The 22,117-nt window shown below is 37.1% G+C and overlaps 1 protein-coding gene and 1 pseudogene across 2 annotated transcripts in view; one reads left to right on the top strand and one right to left on the bottom strand.

Annotated features, from left to right (window-relative positions):
* LOC102008404 overlaps nucleotides 1-17,853 on the bottom strand; it is a 20,842-nt pseudogene extending 2,989 nt beyond the window's left edge.
* A 3,828-nt stretch (nucleotides 17,854-21,681) lies between these two features.
* Sptlc3 (serine palmitoyltransferase, long chain base subunit 3) overlaps nucleotides 21,682-22,117 on the top strand; it is a 153,879-nt gene continuing 153,443 nt past the window's right edge. The window contains exon 1 of one of the 2 annotated variants that reach the window (XM_013512291.1): nucleotides 21,682-21,773. The gene's annotated coding sequence lies outside the window, so the exon portion shown is untranslated. The remainder of the gene's footprint in view (nucleotides 21,774-22,117) is intronic. The other variant, XM_013512292.1, reaches the window with a different exon arrangement.

The following is a 22,117-nucleotide window of genomic DNA, read 5'->3' on the forward strand; positions in this document are numbered from 1 at the left end:
AAAAAAAAAAAAAAAAAAAACAAAAAAACAAAAACCAAACAGACATGTATGTAGAAGGAGAAGCCCACAGACCCGGTGGAAATGGACTGCTGTTCAGCACTGCTACATGTTATGTAGATATCTCTAAGTCTTTTGCTTAATTCCAAACTTTCACTATTTTGCTATGTCAAATGTACATAACCCAATTTAAGACACAGAAACTTATCAGCATTTTAGAATTTTTCCTATGTGCCTTTTCCATATCAGGATCCTCCATCATCCTTGATTTTGACTTCTGTTTCACTCTTCTCTTACAAACTTTTAAATCTGACCATCTATATTTGTATCTGATATATATTATCATTATATATATATATATATATATATACTGATGTTGTATATAATTTGTGTTAAATTTATATTGAGTTGAATGAGAATATTGCTGTTTATTAATGTCCACTTTTATAAAAATTAGTTCATTTTCAGTTTGGGGCTCATATGAATTGTGCTGCTATGAGCATTCTCATACATATTTTGGTACATGGGTGTACAGTTTTCTTATGTTCTTCATCTTCTTTTTATATCCTGCTTAATCAACAGATAATAACTGTACATACTTATGGGGCACAGTTTGATATTTTGTACATGTCTACTCGGTATAGTGATCAAGCCAAGATATTTAGATTGTCTGTCATCTCAAACATTTATCAGTTCTCTGTGATGTGAATATTCTACAATTGTCCTTTGAAGTAGACTCTATCTACTACTGAGATTTTGCTTATAATTGCATTCAATATATAGATCAATTTGGCAAGAATGTATACCTTTGTTCTATTGAAATTTTCATGTAAGAATATTGCTTATTTCTGCATTTTGAGGGGTTTTTAAGTTACCTCCTATGTATTTTTGTAATTTTTCCACAAATAATTTGTATATACTTCATTATATAATCTCTAAGTGCTTTATATTCCATGTTTCTTTTTTCTAAACAGTATCTGCTAAAAACTGTTCCACCTAATTGATAAATACTGGTTTATGGATATTAAATTAATTTTGCATTTTGCTTTGTATATCAATACCTTCTTAATTCTTTTGTTATTTGTAACATTTTACTAAAGTTTATTTTAGGTGTTTAATGCAGACAATAATATCAGTGAATACCTGTAGTGACAATTTTATTTTATTATTTCAGACTGTCATCTTACCTTATAGATCCTTCCAAGATCTCAAATACAATCTTGAAGGGAAATTATACAGCGGGAATCTTTTCTTGCTTTTAATCTTATAAGAAATGCTTTCATACATTCATCTTTAAGTGTTATACTTGATATATACTTAATAGAGGATCTTTATTAAATTGAGAAAGTTTCCTTCCATTTCTACTTTACTGAGAGTTTGTATATATTTTGCATTCTATTTTCATAATATATAGTAAATTTTGTCAATTTTTCTGTATATATTTAGATGACTAGATGTTTTCTCTCCTATAACCCGTTAATGGAATGATGCATATTGATATGTTTTTAAACTTCAAATTGAAATAACAATACTGGCAATGATAAAATCTGATTTTTTTTATATTTCCTTAGTCTTATTTTATTAATATTTCATTGAGAGGTTTTGCATTTATGCTGGTAAGATGATCCTGTACCTTTACTTTCTCATACCATTTTCATCAGATTTGGCATCAAGGTTACTGTAATCTCAATGATTATAATATTATTTCCTTTTCTATACTGCATAATAGATTGTTTCATATTGGAGCCATTTACTTGAAAATACGTGCATTGGAATGCATTGAAAATCAAGCCTGGCATTTTCTGTGTGGGAAGATATTTAACTAGAAATATAAATATTTTGATGTAGATATATACAGATTCTCCCTTGGTATGAGTCAGTTAGGATTACTTAAACTTTATTTGAAATTATTAGTCTCAGCTAAATTTTAAAATTAATTATTATCTATTATTTTGTCTTCTAAGTCTGATCATTTCTCTGCTGTCTCCTTGTTTTCACTAGTGATATCTCCTTTCCTTGTGTATTGTAAATTTTAAACTGTGAGCTTCTCATTTTTATTTGAAATTTTGTCTGTGGGAACTTTTGAATGTGATTTTAAACTTGAAGTGTCCCCCATCAAAAAAGTCATTTTTCTCTGCCAAGTGCCCAAGCAAATTATCAAATGGCTACCACTGGAGCTAAATGATATGACTAAAATTTTCCAGGCTGCAAAGGCAAGGTGAACATGAAATCAGCTTGGGTAAGAGTTCTTTTATGAGTACAAATTTTTAGAAAACTTCTTTCACTCTCACTTCTGCATTATGGTAAAAATATTTTTTTCACTGATATCATATCCTGCACAATGAGTTTTTTTCTAGTTTATGTCATCTCCAAAGGTACAATGCTGAAGGATCAAAGCATAAGATCTCCCAACAGATTTCCACTGGGTGACCTCTAAGGTTCATCTCCTATTTCCTTTATCTCATATGGCCAATCAGAAGCTCAGTATCCCTAAGATTCTTAGAAACTCCAATTACAGCATGTACCTTGCTCCACGATTTCTACAGTAACTTCACTTGGACATTATGGATTCTTTTTTAAATGTCAGTTCAATGGACATTTACTAGCTTTAAAATACTTCATCTAACATTTTTGTATTCTTAATGGGAGGCCATTCAATATATTTAGTCTAGCAAAAATTCCACAGTCCACTTCTTTAATGTTTACCAAATTATTGGTGTTAAGAGCTTTCTGTGATAATGGAATATTCCACATCTGCAGTGACCAATATGGAAGCCACTAGGTACACAGGGGTGTTGAACACTTGCAGTATCATTTCTTTTATGGTGCTTTTTGTTTTTGTTTTTGAGACAGGGTCTTACTATGTAGTGCCCGTTGGCCTTGAACTCACCTGTGTGGCACAGTCTGGTCCTGAACTCATAGGGATCCTCCTGCCTCAGCCTCCCAAATGCTGGGATTATAGGCATGTACCATCATGCTCGGCTGGAATATCATTTTTGATAAAACAGCTAGACATCTATTTTCACTAATAGCTACTCATGGCTGGTAGCTCCTAAAGAGACAGCTCAAAAACAGACTTTCATTCACCCACAGATGGTACTTATATAATGAGGATTAACTATTAGAATGATATAGAATCAAGGACATGAGATTCTTGCATACATGTTTCAGAATGAATCAAAAGAAAATAGTTTGAAAGGAAATTTCCAGTCTTTCCCATGAAGATGCTGACATTTGTCCATATTGTTCTTTTGTAAAAGAAGAATTTCTGGATGTGTGACATTCATCTGGACATGTCACAACAAAGGATTTATTATGGGTTGTAGGATTGCGTAAACCCAGCACAGAAGCAGGGTACCTGAAATGGCATGAAATACACTTCAAATTACTTTATTAGCATAAACCTTTGCTGCAGTGGCTTTGCTTCCCAGGCCTAATGAGTCAGCTCTCACTCAAACTAGAATTCATGCCAACCCCCATAGGCATTCACATCCTGGCCCACACCATGCAGCCTCTCCTCATTATCTGTGACATTAAATCTCTCCTTGGAGCTTCAAGGAATGAACCATGCAGCATTGCGTCCATCCACAGAGGGACCTCTCCCAAAATTATGGATAGTACACACAAAATGTATATATTTCCTTTCAGGAATATAGGTGAATATTTAAACCATGCCTTTTTCTGGATTTTCGTTGTTGTAATAGAATAGCACTAGATTTAGGGTCAGGAGAAATGGGTTCTAACTCTAGCTCTGCCATTAGTCAGGTGCATGTGAAAGTCACACAACTGTCCCAAGCATAAGTTTCCCCAGCTGCAAAAGGACAGTGCTGAACTCCATCAAAATTGAGACTCCCTCCTGCATTCTCATGGGGAAGGCTAATTTACTCAGAACAGTCACCTGTACGCAAGGACGAGGTGGAGCAGACAGAGATTTCTTTTCTACACCACTGAGTCCTCTTAACAGATCAGTCCCAGAAGAAAGAGAACCAGCTGTGAAGGGGTAACTGAGGACTTGGCGGGAGAAGTGGCATTAATTAGACACTTTGTGAACACATTTTTGTTTCCAGATTACACAATTTATTATAATAAATTGCACCTAGAGACATTTCTCGTTGATGTGGAGAAGCAGCGTTCATCTAGGAGGCCTGGTGAGAGTTCAGTAGGCAGAGAGCTCTGTCTCTTTTTGTTCCATCTAGAGCTTTTCAACCTGGCTGAGGTGGGTGATAGTTTTGAAGCTCAGTATCACGATGGGCATCTTCCATCCACACTGAGCATTACCACTCCTGTTTCTTATTGGTCTTCTGCACTCCATCCTCAATAACTTGTTTTGTAATGTAGAGAAAAACGAAACCCTCAGAGTTCATGAGAGAGGTCGTTTCCTAGGGTTTAGGTCTTCTTTCAGGACAACATATTATTTCCCAATAATATATGTTTCACTTTCATAAATGGAAATCTCTTTCACCTAAAGGATATCTGAAAAGCCAGAAACCTCTCTGGCATGATGATGCAAGCCTGTAATCCCAGCACTCAAGAGGCTGAAGCAGGATTTCTGTGAGATCAAGGCAGCATGGGCTATGTAGTGAGTTCAGGACCAGCCCGAACTACATAGCAAGATGCTGTCTCAAGAAAGCAAAACAAAACAAACAAAAAAGCCAGAGACCAAATGATAGATTTATTTTAAGGCAGTATATCAGTTGCCTTTTCAAATAATAAGCATGGTGACACATTCCTGTAATCCCAGCCCTCGGGAGGCTGAGGCAGGAGGATTGTTTCGAGTTCAAGACCAGCCTGGGCTACAAAGTGAGCTCAAGGCTAGCCTGAGCTGCATGGTGAGAACTGTCTCAAAAAGACAAAAAAAAAAATAGCCACTACATTTAAAACTATGGGTTTAATTGTTAGTTGGGAACAAAGCATAATAAATATACCACATAGTATCCAAAAGTCTGGATGTATCAATGAAATAGTAAATTTATTATATGTTATACAGATAGGGAAATTGAATCTCAGTATGGCTAAGACTTCAGAGTTAATAAGTAGTAGATCAGATCCAGAATTCAATACTGTATTTGTCTGCCTCCAAAGTTATGCGGTTTGTCCCACATTAAACATAACCATCTCAAATCAGAGTTGCCTCTCTAGCACATTTCTATAATTTTTCTCACTAGAAATTTTAAACAGCAGTTCAGGGCATCAAGCCGAGGATGCAAGCATAAAATGCTCTAGGTTGTTCTAATGTATGATAGAAGAATTTAATGAAGCTTTGGTCAATTAAATATCTTTTTTAACAGTCTTCATCTTTTCATTTTTTCTAAAGGAATTTTCTGAAAATATGTTTCAGACATATCTCAAAACATAGTATACTTTATCCTAAATAAATCCTGTGTATCATGTACCTATCTTCATTCTATGATAGTAAATGTATGTTCAAGTCAAGTCTCTACCTAAGGCAGAAACCTAATTATAGAGAGTTGTCACATCTAAGCTGCTCTTGCATTGTACATCACAGCATCCTGACTAATTATGATGATATAGACTTAAAGAATGTTCAAATGTTTGGGCTGAATGAGATCATATAATAAACTACTTCAATCTCTCCAGTTCACAAATGAATATACTGAGGCCCATTCATTCATTCAGCACATACATATGATGACTTCAGTGAGTGAACAAAGGAAGGCTTAGCTCAAGAGAGAGCTCAGAAACACCTAGGCCAGATATCAAATGATGATATTTGGCACAACGGCAAAGAGAAGGATTGAGATTTAAATGCAATTGTGCATAGCTAATATGATTTATCAAGGTGTTGATGGCAAGAGGCCCTGTGAATACAAACTCAGTAAGTAACACAGCAAAGAAGTCTTAAATCTACTATCTAAAGATTTGAGAAATATTTCAAATTTATAGATTAATTCCACTTAAGATGGAAGGACTTGAGTTGATGGGATAGTTCGGCATTTAACAGAATATTGTCCATAAAAGGCAGGCTATCGGGTGGCAAGGTGTCCACAAGATACTAAGCGGAGTGCATGAAACTCTCCAGCCTTGAGACAGTGAGTCATTTATGCCCTGGGAAAAACCAGTTTTTTCCGGACTCACATTTTTCTCTCCTTTCCCATGCAAGTGAGATATAAGTGCATGCCTACCTAAACAGACACTGGACTACAAATGACATCAGTTGTCCTTGGCAAATCCAGGAGGTTAAAGAAAACTCTGTTCTATATTATGCCCTGCTAAGATAGCAAGCTCACAAACATAAACATGGAAGACTGAAGAGTAATGAAAACCTCCCACCTTTATTCCACAAACAACTGGGAGAGGCTTCACAGAACATGGTGACTACCAATACATACTTTCAAATACCTGCTTGGTTCTTCTAAGGGAATAAACTTCATTTTACTCAAATGAATCTGGTTAGATTTACAGGGTTTTGGAGGTATGACCACACAAATAGACCTAAAAGAAACCTGGAAGAGTCCAAACCATGACTTTGGTTCAAGGAAAGTGGAACAGAGGCATAGGCAATAGGCTAGATGACTACCCTATCAAGTAGGGTGGGTGACACTTCAGTATAGCCTTGAGACTAAAGAGGGTATGAAAACACATAAAAGAAAAATCCTGTGACTACATTCTCTGACTTGGAGGGAATGATTAGCCAACAGCATCGACGCCAGTAGACACACGACTGACACCTTCAGCACAAATGTTGCATCTTTGAGCTGTCTCCAAGAAACACTGACTAGCTGCAGCCCTGGGGCAATTATGACTGCACCCTAGGATTAGCACATTGAGTGCTGGAGGAAAAATGAGGAGTCCAAGTCCTCCCATGTCTCCTTTCCCAAGACAAGAAGAAGCTGAGAAACCTGCAGGGCCATTCCAAAACCATTCAGGAAAACCTTGAGGAAAGTTGCCATTCTTGCAAACTGCTTGGGGTGGAACCAGAAAAATACTGCTTAGCAACACTTATCAGAAGCTGTATTTATTGGTTCATATGTTGGTGCACTCTCTAAAAAAATACAGGTGGGGTTGAGAAAAAGAATATGATTTTATTTTCCCCCTTTAATATGATGTATTAGTAGGATTCACATTTGGTACATTGCAAAATCAGGTTTCCACCCTCTGGTCTTCCTGCAGCTGTTCCTGAGTCTTCTCTGTAACCTTTCTAAGCTTAAAAGTCACCTCTATGACCATCACATTTCCATATAATTGTTTTTGTGATGTAAATGTGTATTTAGATGGAGTGTATTTTTTCAGTCAGTCCACACAAACTAGAAACGTGGGACAAAAAACACAGGAGTTAAGTGTGGGTTACAACCTCTTCTTCCTTCAATTCAGGATGCCTGTGAAGTTACCAAACTGGGGAGGATCTGAGTTTCACCTGGAGAGAGAATTAACAACTGATTAGGGATAACTAAACTAGGGAAGTTCTAAATCTTGCCAAAGTAAAATTAATGACTAACTAATGCTTGCAAATATAGTCTCTCAACCATATACTAGTGCGCAGGGAAGACTGCCTCTCATACTCCCAAATAAAAACATGAGGGTCCTCCAAGTATGGGGTGAGATCCAGGGCAAAGCAACTCAACCTCCCAAGGCTCATTTTTCTGATTCAGCAAATGAGGATAAAAATATCTGCCTTCTGTACCTTCTAGAATTGCTATATCATTACAGAAAGTGGAAATTGCAATGTTAATATGTTTATCTGTCATTACAATTATCTTTGCATTTTAGAAACAAATTATCAGATAAAATTTAAATAGGTCTTTTTTGAAAAAATGTCTTGCTCTCACAACCTAAAATATCATAATGCTGATTCCAAATTAATTTGTGATAACTCTGTGGGAACAAAGACTTCTGCACAGAGTCTGCGTGGGGTATTCTGTGTGGTCAGTAGGAGAGGCGTTAGGTCAAATGTGCTCTGAAACCCAGGCAACAGCTCCTGTTTTTCTGTCATCCAGGAACTTCATAACAAAGTATAATACATGCCAGAAATACTTGCCCTCCGGTTTAGAGATAAGGCAGTGAAAATCACTTGTCAGTACTTTTTCATCTGAACAATAAACACTGAAAATGAATTGTAGGTTTAAAAAATATCTTTTGCAAATAGGAAGGAGACCAAGAAATGGAGGGGCAGAGTGGGAGGGAGGAAAGAGGGATGTAAAAAGAGTGAAGACATTTTGTGTACATGTACCAACTCCCCTGAAGAATGTAATCCTTCTGTACTGCACACATATACTAATAAAAATGAGACTCTTTAAAAAGCTAAGGCTCATACATTTCAAAATTAAGAGGGTACTTTTCACGTTATATGTTTTCTAACACAATAAAAAATAAAGTAGTTGAGTTTATGCCCATGGGTAGTGATTTTTCCAACGCTTTAAACATACTCCATCAGCCCCCTTTGGCTAACTGTTGAGGTCTTTTTTCAGAAATTGTGGCAAGGGAAAATGAGTCTTAGGATCAGTGCCTGGGACAGACCCTTGGGCTCAGACACCAATTTCTTTTTGTGTTTGTTCATTTTTATTAGTATATGTGTGTGGTAGCTAGTGATTACACTCAACACGTGGAGTTGGTACACACACTTAACTCACCTTAGTTCTTTCTGCCTTCCCTCTCTCGGTCCCCTTCCCATTTGCAAAAGACCTATCTCAGTTTTTTCCCATTTTTTTTTCACCCTTATTCCCTCCCTTCCTTCTCCTCTCTCCCTCCTACTCTTGATTCCCTTCCCATTTGGAAAAGATCTCCCTATTTCTTATTATCTATATTTGGTTTGGTTCTTCAGTAATATATTGGGTTTTTCATATAAGAGATACAGTTCAGATCCCCAGTCTCTACATATCCTAGAAGTGTTTCCTCCATTCTCTTTACATCTCCAGTGCTATTGTTGGATAACGAAGGGTGCTTATCTCAGCTGCCATCATGAAACAGCAGTTGTAGGGCACAGAGTTGATGGGAGTCCCACCCCTCTAGTACAGCAAGTTGGACTGGTGTAAACAGGGTCACAACTGTGGAATGCTAGCAGCCTCTCTGGGTGCTGCTCCTAGCTTCTGCCCCACTTGTTTGGAAGTACACAGGAGGGATGGCAGTATTTTATTCACTAAAATGAAAGCTCCAACATTTGTAAATGGCAGAAAGAGGTCCTCATTCTTGTTTGCATTATCCCACAAAATTATTATTGAACTATATTTAGGAAAGTGTTATTTTAGTGAAAAGATCAAGGATGGTATGCAATTTTTTAAAAATATTAAAAAGTACTCCTCACATGCACCAAAAATGCAACCTAAAATGTAAACACTCTTCAATGATTTAGTTTACAAGTGTTTAGATTCTTCATGAGACTACACAAGCAGAACTGTTGGTAAAATTTTATATGCCTCTTGATATTAGATGAAATAGGCTTATTAGTAATAGTTCTCTACTTACCAGTTTGTCAGAGAACCTTTTTTGTTTAGATCCATGTATATAAGTGCTTTGGGTAAACTCACTGACATTTAAAAAGCTACACTTTCTTATATTAAATTCTTGTCAGAAATTATACAATAACACCCACTGTATAACACCACTAAGATAAAGAATTTGTTCCCTTTTCCCCCATTTATAACCATGGAATCCTGTTTCTCCATGACTGCAAATATGTATATTTTGTAGAATTTTTACAAAATGATTTTGTCTTGTCCCGTTACAACTTTTTCTCATTTATCATTCTCAAGTACTCCTCCAAGTCAACCTTGAGCTCTAAAGCCATTCTTAGTCATTCTTGCAAAATGTTTTATTCTATAGATGGAATACAATTGTCCAGTCACTGCACAGTGGAAGGACACTCAGGGTGTGTTCAGATGTTTCCTTTGGGGTGTTTGTTTGTGGTTATTTATTTTTCTAACATGAACAATGCTGTGACAATTTTATATGTTGTATACACATGTGTTTCAGTATTGGGGCTATTAGTGACACAGAATAGTTCCTCAAGCAAAATAGCTGGGGGATAAACTTTTCTTTTAACAGTTATTGAGTCTCTTCCATCTATCTTACAACCATAAGGTGAAAGTAGCTTGACTTGAACTGCCATCAGCCTCCCAGCATGGTTGGTTCAGCCTGGGACCCAGGACTAGTAGACAGACATTAGGAAGCTGATTACGTTAGAATCTTCTTGTTTGCGCTGTTAATGAAACCAGGTGCCAATTAGCCACCAACCATTGTCATTCTCTGGTTGATTCCAAGACCATTCATGAGTTCTCTTATTTTTCCCATCTTAGAAAATAATTTATTTACATTTTGAAAACTTTTTATCCAAAACAGTTTCAGGCAACAAGTATAAATTCTAACCTAACCATTGTTAATATCCTATCACCATGTTTTGAAATTCTGCATCATTTTTATTGCTCTCTATGCTGTTTTGTTTATACATTTGTTTTTGTTATGTTGTTTTTTTTCTTAAATGAAAAATAAAGTTTATATGTAGATGTAAGGATAGCTGGAATAGGTGTATTACTGATGCCTGTAGTTTATTGAGAGGAACAGTCAATGCTTAAAATTTTCTTTTTGTTTTCTTGACCAATTTTACACACTTGAATTTGGTAATTGATCTGAAAACAACGTATAGTATAAGAACCATTGTTGAACTCCTACCATTTTGTACGGTGAAGTTCTGCATCATTTCCAATGATTTTTAAAAATTATTTTTATTGTTTTTTACTTGTTACTGTCTTTGATTGTTTGATCAATCTAACATTCTTATGTCTAATGGACTGAGCAACTTTGCTGAAGATAACAGTGTATAAGTTAGCAACCATTGTAAATTTCTATCATTTTGTCTCTAAGTCATGTTTTATTTTTGTTGTTTTTGTGTTGTTTTGATTTTGTCTTCATTGTTGCTTTGTCAGTTTTTTAATTTTTAAAATAAAAATAGTTAAAAATAAAGGAAGAAAATCACTGACTGGTTTTCCACCAGAAATTCTTTCCTAAAATGATAACAATTGTTGGTGAAGATATAGACAAGTGTCCATAGAACCCTCTCATACACTGCTGCTAGGGTAGAAAACAATGCAGTCACTTTGGAAAGCAGTTTGGCAGTTCCTGAACATGTTAAACAGAGTTATTTAAACAATTCCATCCCTACCTATACATCTCTGGCAATATCTGGATGAAAAAATAACTCGAACACTCTCTTACTGTATGCTCACAACACAGATCACTTCTGCAACCCAAAAAGTAATGAGAAATTCAGAGAATGTAGAAATAAGCAATTCATTCTTCATTGAACACCAGCTGCCTGTCGTCTAATTCCATTCAGTTCTGACACTATCTTCCTACAGGTAGCCTTAAACCCGAGTGTGAGGTTTTGGTCTCCAAGTGTCCACCTCCCAACTTTTGACGCTAAAAGTAAGTCTCAGTTTGTAATCTGTGCTTCTGATCTACTGGCTATAAATCAGAGTTCCTACAATACCCTTCTGTGTCTGGTTTATGCACGTGTTCGCAGAACTCGGGAATACCTACTTATGTTTACCAGTTTATTGCAAGGGGTATAGATGAAGAAGTACACAGGGAAAGATATATGGATAGGGTGCAGAGCTTCAGTGCTCTTGCCAGGCAGGCTTTTTGGAGCCTCCTCATGTTTGACTGGCCAGAAGCCCTCTGAACCCCGTCCTTTGCATTTTAATGGAGAGTTCATTAGATAAAAGTGATTCAAATACAACAAGTAGCAATGTGACTGGACAGAGAGACGCATGCTTCAATGTTAATAGATTAAGCACACTCACCAAGACATGTCTGCAATTTTGCATGACCTTTCATGTGGCTTCCCTTCCTCGCACCTATGGGACAAGACCCTGCTTGAATGGAAGTCTTTATGGACTACTATCAAACAAGATAGATCAGAGAATTTCTCTATGGCCAGCTCTAAGAGCTAAAGGCTGGAGAAAAATTAGAGTGAAATTTTAGTTTCTATGACTACCTTGAAGTGGAAGGTGGGCAAAAGGGGTGTGTAGGGAGAGATATTTTGTCTCCTAGGGTTGTTTTTGAGACCTAAGGCAACCCGACAATACTGTTATTGATATTTATGGCTCTGAAACTGCCTCAGAAACCAAAGACAAAAGGCTAAAATACTTTAACAAAAGATATACTTACTGTCCTATTAGTCACTATGGAAATCACAGGGGCTATGGGTGTTATAAGCCCAGAACTCTGGACTCATAAAAATCTAAAAAGTACATGTCATAATAATTTGTAAAAAATAAAAACATCTTTCCATATAAAAATTAGTAACTATTCATACTAATCAAAATGAAGAGACACCCAAGATGCCCATCAACTAGTAGATGGATAAACACAATGTGGCGTAACTATATAATGGAGTATGGTCCAGCAAGAAGGACTGAAGGACTGATACCTGCTACAGTATAGATGAGCCTCACAAACATTATGCTAACTTTAAGAAGTCATTGATAAAAAATACTATTTATTGTATAACTTTATTTATATGAAATGTTGGGAGATAGATTGGGGAGATAGATCTTCCCAATAAGAAGTAGACCAAGAAGTGGAGGAAAAGGGAATGAAAAAAGAATTAGGATGTGTCATGTCCATGTACCAACTCCACACAAGGAATACAAACACGATGGACTGGAAGCATGTACTAATAAAAATTTAAAAAGAAACATTCACAACAGATAAGACAATGAATATAAAGCATATTAGTGGCCACCTTCTTGAAGGGAAAAAGGAAAAGAGTTTGATAGAAAATGGAGAATGGCCGCTAATAAGTGGTTTTCCTTTTGAGGCATGGGTATATTCTAAAACTGATAATATTCATGGTTTCACAACTCTGTGAATATGCTGAAAACCATGAAATTGTATATTTTAAGAAGATTGTATCATACATGAATTATATATCAAGAATGCTGTTATAATAAAATGTAAAAAGAATGTATTCTTAGAAGCTTCAAAAACATTACAATAAAACGTTTACTGACATTGCATTCAAAACAAGCTAAGGTGTCACTGATGTCTTAGTTGTGTTTCATTCCTGTGAATTTTTCACTTTGCTGTGATTTCTCCATAACCATCCTCACACTAACATGGCAAGAAGGAGAAAGTAAATAACTTGAAAATAAAATAAGAGAAAGTCTCCAGGTCCCAAGAACTAGAAAAACAAGTTATGTAGTATTTAGATTTAGTATATCATCAGCTAAAGTCATCAGCAGAAATTCACTCGTGAGAGAAAAAAATATAGCCATTTGGAACAGAAGGTAATGTGATGAAGTGTGTCAATATCTTCTGTGGGTTAGATAATTGGTAGTTACTGGGTAACCAGCATCATATTCCAAGTTCAAAACCCAATTAGCCCCCTCTCCCTTCTCTGTCCAGGAAAGACAGATTTCATCTTTACAATGCATGTGTGCACGTAACCATTTGCAATTTGAGAAAATGAAGCTCAGATGTTACTATGCTATTAGCAATAATGACTTTAAGATTTTATACAATAAGTAAATAATCATAGTAAATAAATTACAATTGCATACAACAATATAGGCATCTCACAATCACAACATTGAATAAAAGAAGCCAGACAGAAAGAGTCAGAGCAGGGGTAACCTTGGCAAACTCGAGACTGCAAGAGACGCGTGCAGAATTTTTGGGTGTTTGTAATGTTTTCTCATTTGATTATGAGAGCGCTACATTTTCATCCTGTGCTGGATTTACAGATTATGTAGTTCATCCTGCCTTTAATTCTACTCATTTAACACATGTACTCAATCTGGATATTCAAGAAAACGTTACAAAGCATCATGAGTCACAAAATCAGAATAGGAAAAAAGCATCAATGAAGTCACACCATCATGAAGAAATCAAGAATCCTTATACACATAGTAACAAATACTCAAGCGGGCTCCATCCAGACATGACTCACAGGAAAGGTCACAGTTAAACAACTTGTACCTTAAACTTCAAACAAATTTAAGGCTTGACCAAATTTGTTGAATTCTACCTCAGGGTTTATGCATTTCACAACAAATGCATGACCTTACAAGGCAAAAGGGATTTTGCAAGATATTGATCAAATGATAAAAATTCAGTTATTCAGAAAGAATAACTTCAGGTAATGTTTGTGCAATGTGATGATTAATTGCAATGAATTATATACTTGACAGTTGCTAAAAGAGTAAATTTGGAATGTTCTGATGACTCACACAAAAATAACTTCAGTGAAGTGATATTTCTGTTAATTAGTGTAGTTGAACTATTCCACAATGTATATGTATATCAAAACTCATCATGTTGCATGCCGTAAATTTATACAGCATTTGTTAATTTAAATAGATTAAATTTTCATTTAAAAAGGGACTTCAGAGATATCACTAGGATTGTCCTGTGGTTATCCTGGGTGATCATGATGCTCACCATCTCATCACATGATTTCTGAAAAACAGAGAACCTTTCTGGCTGCAGTCAGGTAAAGGAAGATACAGCAGTGCCAACTGGGAGCTGGAGGAAGGGATGTTAATAAGGAATTTGGATGGCTCCTAAGTGCTGGAAAGGCCAAGGAAATAAACTCACCCATAGAGACACTGCCAGAGAATTCAGCCGTGCTGACACTGCCTTTAACCAGTGAGACCCATGTCCGATTTTTGACCCATGCAACCCTAAGATGATAAATTTGTGCTGCTTCAGCTCCTATATTTGTGTCTACACATTAGAGTAGCAGTAGAAGACTAATAAAAGTGCTGGCATTTCAAGTCCATGTACCATCCCTTGCTAGCTAGAAAAATGAAAGAATTTTTTCTTAAAAGCATTAAGGAAAAGATAATGAGTTAGTTTTATTTCTTCTTCTTCAAACCAAAAGCTTGCTATAAAGGACTTTTCACAGCCTGTCCTTCATTCAAATGGTAACATTCTTACTGTGATTCAAAGCTAGTGACTTCCTTCCCCAACTAAGATTGTCTACAATCCCATATAAATTCCTGCAAACCTTCCCTGTAGAGACACAAGAGTACAGATTTCCTGCCTCCCAAATTTATCAAGGTTTTATTCAATGAATATGCTGCATTCCCCTACATGATATCTGTCTTAATCTTCAGACCAACCTAATGTTGATCGTCCCAAAGATTCAACTGGATCTATGAGCATCAGATCTGATACACTAGCTGAGATTTGTTTGTTCTCATTTAGGTTCTTGCAAATAGACTAAGACAAGAATTTGGGTGCAAGTAGTTTATTTGGTGACCATTTTCAGGAAGAATGGATAAGTAAAATTAGGGAACAAGGACAGTAATGATAGATGATTTCAAAGGAAGGGTATGGCTGAGAGCGGCATAACCACAATGTTACTGGGACTTCCTGAGAGATTGTGAACACACCAGTGACTACGGACACACCTTAGAATTGTCCCACCGAGAGCAGAAGAACATGGTGCATTTATCCACCAACTCAGACCCTTTTATGGTTGAGTGTTGCTCCCCAAAATGTGAACTCCTCAGCCCAAGTGACCAGCAATGGACAGCAGAGGACACCAATGGGTAGATCAGCTGTTTGGGACTAGAAAGATGCACAAAGCAGCTGACATGTAGGAACCTGTCTTTTCTAGGGACCTCTAGCCAAGCCAAGCAGCTATCATCGATCTCAGGGCAAAATTACAAGAGTGATCAAAAATACAGTGAATGATTAAATTTTAAAAATTTACTGTAGCAAAAGGCCACATTGCTGTTAACCACCCTCAGAAACTCCACTTTGCTTTGAACACCCTTATCCCATTGTTCTTGCCACTTTCTGAAGCAGTTCTGGAAGTCGTCTTTCACCTCTTTAGAAGGTGTCATCAAAACATGCAGTGAATGCTGCTGCTGTGCTGTCTATTACCATGTGTCCTCAGCCATCTGTGTGACTTCTGGCTCTACCCTAGAGTCATAGTGACCATGCAAGGTAAATATTTGAATCGATTTTGCCTGACAGAACAACTGAAGATGTGCAGCAGCCAAGCATGATGGCACATGACTACAATCCCAGCACTTCGGAGGCTGAGGTAAGCAGATCACCAGGAGTTTGAGAGAAACCTAGTGTGAACAATATAGCAAAATGACTTTGTACCCCCTCAAAAAAAAAAAAAATACCCACAGCAACAACAACAACAAAGCAAGATTTCCAGAACTGCTTCAGAAAGTAGCAAAAATGATGGGATAAGCGTGTTTCAAGTGAAAGGGAGTATTCTGAGGAGCATTAATATCAGTGTGTCTTCTACTGTAATACTTTTTTATTTAAATGCACACTGTATTTTTCAATTATACCTTATGTGTGATGATGAATATGTAGTAAGCAGGATTTTCCAAGTTGCAATAGCACACAAAACCCAGACATGTGAAGCTAAACTTAACTTGTTTTGACTAAAGGTTATCACTTCCACTTGATAACAAATTGATGTGGTCACTTTCTGAGTTTTCTGAATTTCAGTGTCTTCTCGGTTAATTTAGATTTCAGGTTTGGTCATATATAGTTAGCCTTTTTATGTTATTGTATTTATAACCTGTTGTTGACAAGAAAAAGAATAAAGAAATCTTTGGAACTAAATTATCTCTGGTGTGAAAATTGGTCCATGTTGAATTGCTCAGGAGATCCAAGTTCTTCCAAACTTGCATATATATATGGAAATGTTAGTTCACTGGGACTACTTAATGGAATGCAAGATTCTAATTGGCCAGGAGGGCAAAACACTATCTTTCTTCAGGCTTGCTGAATCCAATGAAATCTCTCAAGTTGTAACAGTCTCTGTTGCTCCATTCTTGGTGGTTGATGATTTCTAGTGTATCATGGTGTAAGGGAAAGCAAACTCACACTAGACGCAGATAGTCTTGAGTTCATGACCTACTTCTACTACATATTATTCTGGTGACGTTGGAAAAGGCACAACCTAGGGGAACATTACCTTTCACAACAAGACCACCCTCTATTGCGTAGGTAAAGACTGAATCACTGATCATCAAGAGATGTCTATGCACTGTACAATTTACAACATTTACTTTGCTCACTTCCTCCCTTTTCTGCTAACTTTCTATCTACCAAGCCACTGAACATCTCTTTCCTGTCAATCCCTCCTGTGTAATCTGTCTTTCTTTCTTCTCCATCGAGTGAGGAGCTGAGAATCAGCCTTGCAGACAAGTCACTTCAGAGAACACAAGGCTGTGGATAACTTATCTCTGCCCTTACAGTAGTGTCTCAGTTCACAAACGATTCATTCCATGATTCTGGTCCCAAACCGAATTGGTCCTAAGCCAGACCAAAGTTCCCCATCAGGTTCAGTGTAAGTAAGGTTAATTATTCCAACCCATATGTATATTTTTAGCCATAAAGTATGAAACAAAGTACAATATATTACAGAACAGTATGAAGAGAGAGAACACAAACCTTGTTGGAGGCAACTTCCGGCATGGACAGGAAGACTGATGTGGAGAAGGTTTTTGTTTGGATGGAGAGTCCATCGCTATAAGGGCAGTGGAGATATCCCCTTCAGGGGTATCTTCTGTGTCTCTTAACTGCAGGGTCAATTTTGACCAAAAAAAAAAAATCTGTCTAATGTCCCTTATTCTTTACTGTGCTGTATAACCCTCTGGAAATGAGAAACCATATTATTATTCATCAGATGCTGTACTCTGTTCATTCCAGTCATGTTAGGGTGGCACTTCTCAGTGAATTCCTTCCATTTTTCCTTAGTGGATTTTATCACACCAAGACTGACCTCCTTCCCATCTTTCTGTTCCTCAGTGGATGCTCACTCTGGAGTTCAGCAAGTTCTTCTATCATCAGGTCCTCCTTGCGGTCCTGAACAAGCTCCTCTATGTCTGCACCAGCAACACCCAGACCCATACTCTTGGCCATGGACACAATCTCCTCCACTCCTTGTGCATCAGACCCTTCAAAGTCACGTTCAGTGACATATTCTGGCCACTCAGTTTTCTCCAGGTTGAGTGCAAGATCAGGAAAGTGACATCTTCCCAGGCTTTGTCAATGAGGTGGAGATGCAGTGCAGGACACTGAAATGTTTCTTCCAGAACTCTTTCAAAATCAAGGACCTCTATTCAGTGACATCAAAACACCTGGTGAACAGCACCTTTGTGTACAGCTTCTTGAAGTTGCAGATCACTTGCTGGTCTATGGGCTGCAGAAGAGGTATTGTGTTGGGGGGAGGAACTTAACTTTTATGAAGTCATACTCAGCATCCTTATCATCCACCAGCAAGGCTGAGGGTGTGTCAGGGTATTATCCATCAGCAGAAGGCACCTTTCAGGCAGCTGGTTATCAGAAAGATATCTCTTAATAATGGGTGTGAACACCTCATTCAGTCACTCTGTGAACAATTGCCTTGTGACTCAAACTTTCCCACTGGCCTTCCACATGACAGGCATCTGGTCTTGTTCATATTCTTTTCCTTGAATGCACGAGGGGTCCTACGATGGTCTGCCAGTAGTGGCTTAATCTTCAGATCAGTGCTTGCATTTGCAAGTAGCAGAAGGGTCAATCTGTCATTCGTGGGCTTGTGCCCTGGTAGTGCCCTTTCCTCCTGCATGATATAAGTTTTGTTTGGCACCTTCTTCCAGAAGAGCTTTGTTTCATCATAGTTGGACACATTGAGCAATGTATCTTTCTGCCTGCACGAATTCCAAGAATTCTTTTTTGTACGCTTCTGCAGCAGCCTTGTCAGAGCTAGAGGTCTCACTATGTCTTATCACACTGTGGATGCCACTTCTCTTATAGAATTTATCAAACTACCCTTTGCTAGCATTCAATTTATCATTTTTTGCACTTAGGGGCTTTTCTTGCAGCAAGTCACTGTGCAGTTTCCTGGCTCTTTCACATATCGTAGCTTTAGTAATGCTATATGCCTGCCAACTGTTTCTCATTCAACCACACTAACAAAAGTTTTCAGGTAGGCCGTGGCGGCACACACCTATAATCCCAGCACTTAGGAGGCTGAGGCAGGAGGATTGCTGTGAGTATGAGGCCAGCCTGGGCTACAAAGTGAGTTCAAGGCCAGCCTGAACTGCAGAGTGAAAGTCTGTCTCAAAAAGACAAAAAAAAAAAAAAGGTTTTCACCTCTTCCAGCACTTATGTTCTTTGCTTACTTAACATCATTACCCTTTTTTCCATATTAGCTCCTTTGATGGCATCTTTAGTCTTCAAAATAGTTGAGATTGTCAACTTTGTTATCTTGTATTCCAAAGGCAGATCAGTCACATGAATATCATGCTCATGCTTTTCTACAGTCTTCTTCTTCTGTTTGATGGTTATTTTCTTTAAAACCTTCTTCTTACCATTCTTGTTCTGCACATTCCGGTTACTTCATTACAGCTTTGCTGAAATTCATTCAGTTATTCAGAGACACCAAATCTTGCTCAGTATTTGGTTTGTGTTTTTGTATTATATCAATCCTTAAACTTAAAGCTACCACACCTGAATAGAACTCCACATTTACTTTTACTGTGGATAGTAGGAATCAAAAAAAAAAAAAAAAAAAAAACTATCCCTGATTAAACATACCAGCAGTGCTTAATATCAAATTGTTGGTACATTATGACGATCTTGTGTGCACTTGAAGCATACATTCCAATATAGCAAGTAAAATAGAAAATATAACAGTTAATGCTCAAAATCTTTTATGTTCTGACCACTTTTGCATGCTTATGTCTGGTAATCTGCGCAACTGACTTGAGGACAACAATGTGCAGTGGAACAACCACGGTGAATTTCTACCATCTTGTCTAGTGAAACTCTGTATTATCTCTAATGTTTTAGCTAATAATTATTTTTATATTCTCTTTAATGGTTTGAACAATCTTCCATTCTTACATCTGGTAATCTGAGCAGCATAGTTGAAGATAGCAATATGTAATATAACAACCACTGTTAATTCATTGTTTTGTCTTGAAACACTGTATCACTTTTAATGTTCTTCGTTTCGTTTATGTTTGTGATGTTGGTATGCTGCTGTTGTTCTTTTTTTTCTCATTTACTACTCTCTTTAAAATAAAAAAACAGAAAATATTCAAGAGTGGGAATATGTAGTTGGTATTGCCTCAAAGTGTCTGCATGATTATCTAGCTTGACACCTAGGATTTCGGGAAAAAATGAAATAGACTTCTACTGTGTTTTGAGGTGTTCTCTTTACAGATGCTTTTGTCCTCTTGTTAAAAAATAAATAAAAATAAGAAAGAGAAGGACGGGGAGTTGGAGGAAAAGAAAATAAAGAAGCGCGAAGGGTGAAAGGAAAGGATAATGAAAAAATAAAGGAGAAAAAGAAGAAACAAAAATACCTTTAGGGGTTGAGTATGTAGTTTGGTGATTCAACCCCAGTGCCAAAAATAACATTAATCATATCTTTGTACAGAATATTGGAGCTCAGTTAAAATGATACAATGTCTTCAACTTATCTTTCTAAGCAACACAAGGGAGTGAAAGCAACAGTAGTCAGATCTCCTTCTTAATATTGCCCAAGCTTAGAGAGAAATAATCCAAAAAGAATTTAGCTCCCAACACTTGTGTAACAGCTATAGGACAGAGACCAGTGAAAACTTTGTTCTGCTCTGATGACAGAAGTTGAGAGAGATGCAAAAACATTCTGAGCTATTAAGTCCATCTTCTCATGTGACACAAGACCTTATCTTATTCTTCTACCACTCTTTGGGATGGGAAAAAATGAGGAGCTTCACATGACAATCACAGATGGGAAAACATTCTGATAATCTCTTCTGGAAGCCACATCATTTTGGAGGAGAAACAAACCCAACAACAGAGCTTAGAACCAGGAAATGAGGCTCTGGCAATAGGCACTATTTCTATCTTTTTTTGTTTATTTGTTTGCCTTCTTGTTTGTGTGTAATGATCCAATAAATGGGTTTCTTTTCTAATTTTCTGATGTCAACAAAAGATATTGATTTGGTGTAGGTACAGAAAAGGGAACCATGGCCCTCTGTTTATCAAAAAGGGTTCTGGCTGGCTAATGTCTGTATATGAAAAGACACATTAATGAAACAAAAGCATATTTAATTTATTTTATCATACAATACAGGACCCTTCCAACTGATGAGCCAAAGACCCAAGGCAAATTATGTATTTTTATACAAAACATTTTATATTGTTCAGAGAAACCCAGTGAGACCTGCATGTTTGGATTCTTCACCTTGCAGCAGGACTTTCTTCCAGGTAAGGGGCAGGACCCCTCCTACAACGGGAGTCTTACAACCTACTTCAGAGAAGGTAAGTCTGAGAATTTCTTTATGGTTATCTTTAAAACAAAAATCCTGGGGAAGACTAGAGTACATGGACAGGCTTTATGTCTCACTTTGGGAAAAGGGGGTTTTTAGTATCTATGGCCATTCATGGGGGGAACAGAGACAGATCCAAAAGTAGGAGATGAGGAACAGGACAAGGTAAAAGAGGAACTTTATGTTTAAGTTCCCATTACTTTGGGATATCATTTTTTTTTTAAGCCCCAACACAAGATAACCACAAAGGTGGGCTTGGAAAGGACTCATTAGGCTGTAAATGATTAACATTCCCCAATAAATCATGCTATCATAGATGATAGCAAGAAGAAACAGACCTCTGATGATTTGTGCATGGAGGGAACAAGAGTTAATGAGTAAACCAGGAGTGTTCTAGGGCTGGGACATTCCAGTTATTTATCTTCCTCATAGTACCTACAGCAACAGACCCACGCCACAGTATTATTTCCATCAGATACTCATCTATCAATACTCCATGTCTCATCTTAAGGTTGGAAAAACTGAGACAGAAAGAGGGTAAGTGGTCAGGTGATAAAGATAATGCTTTTATGATGAGGAAGTAAATGTACTGTCTCCCATTTTCTCTCTCTTACTATAATTCTTGATGGGTTAAGATTCCTTTTTATATCATTGGTTCTATACATTGGATAGGTCTATATGTTTAAATGCAGGCTTTGAATCTTGTTGCTACTTCTTATGATGGTAAACCGCCCATAAAGTTTACCATTTTAACCTCTTTTCAAAGTACAATTCAGCAGCATTAGGTACATTTGCATTGCTGTGCAGTGGTCCCTCATCATAACTTTTTCTTCCGCCCCAGCTGAAATTCTGTACTTCTTAAAGAGTAACTTTCCATTTCT

The sequence above is a fragment of the Chinchilla lanigera genome, unplaced genomic scaffold (genome assembly GCF_000276665.1).
Source record: "Chinchilla lanigera isolate Chin_1 unplaced genomic scaffold, ChiLan1.0 scaffold00014, whole genome shotgun sequence".
Classification (NCBI taxonomy): Eukaryota; Metazoa; Chordata; class Mammalia; order Rodentia; family Chinchillidae; genus Chinchilla; species Chinchilla lanigera.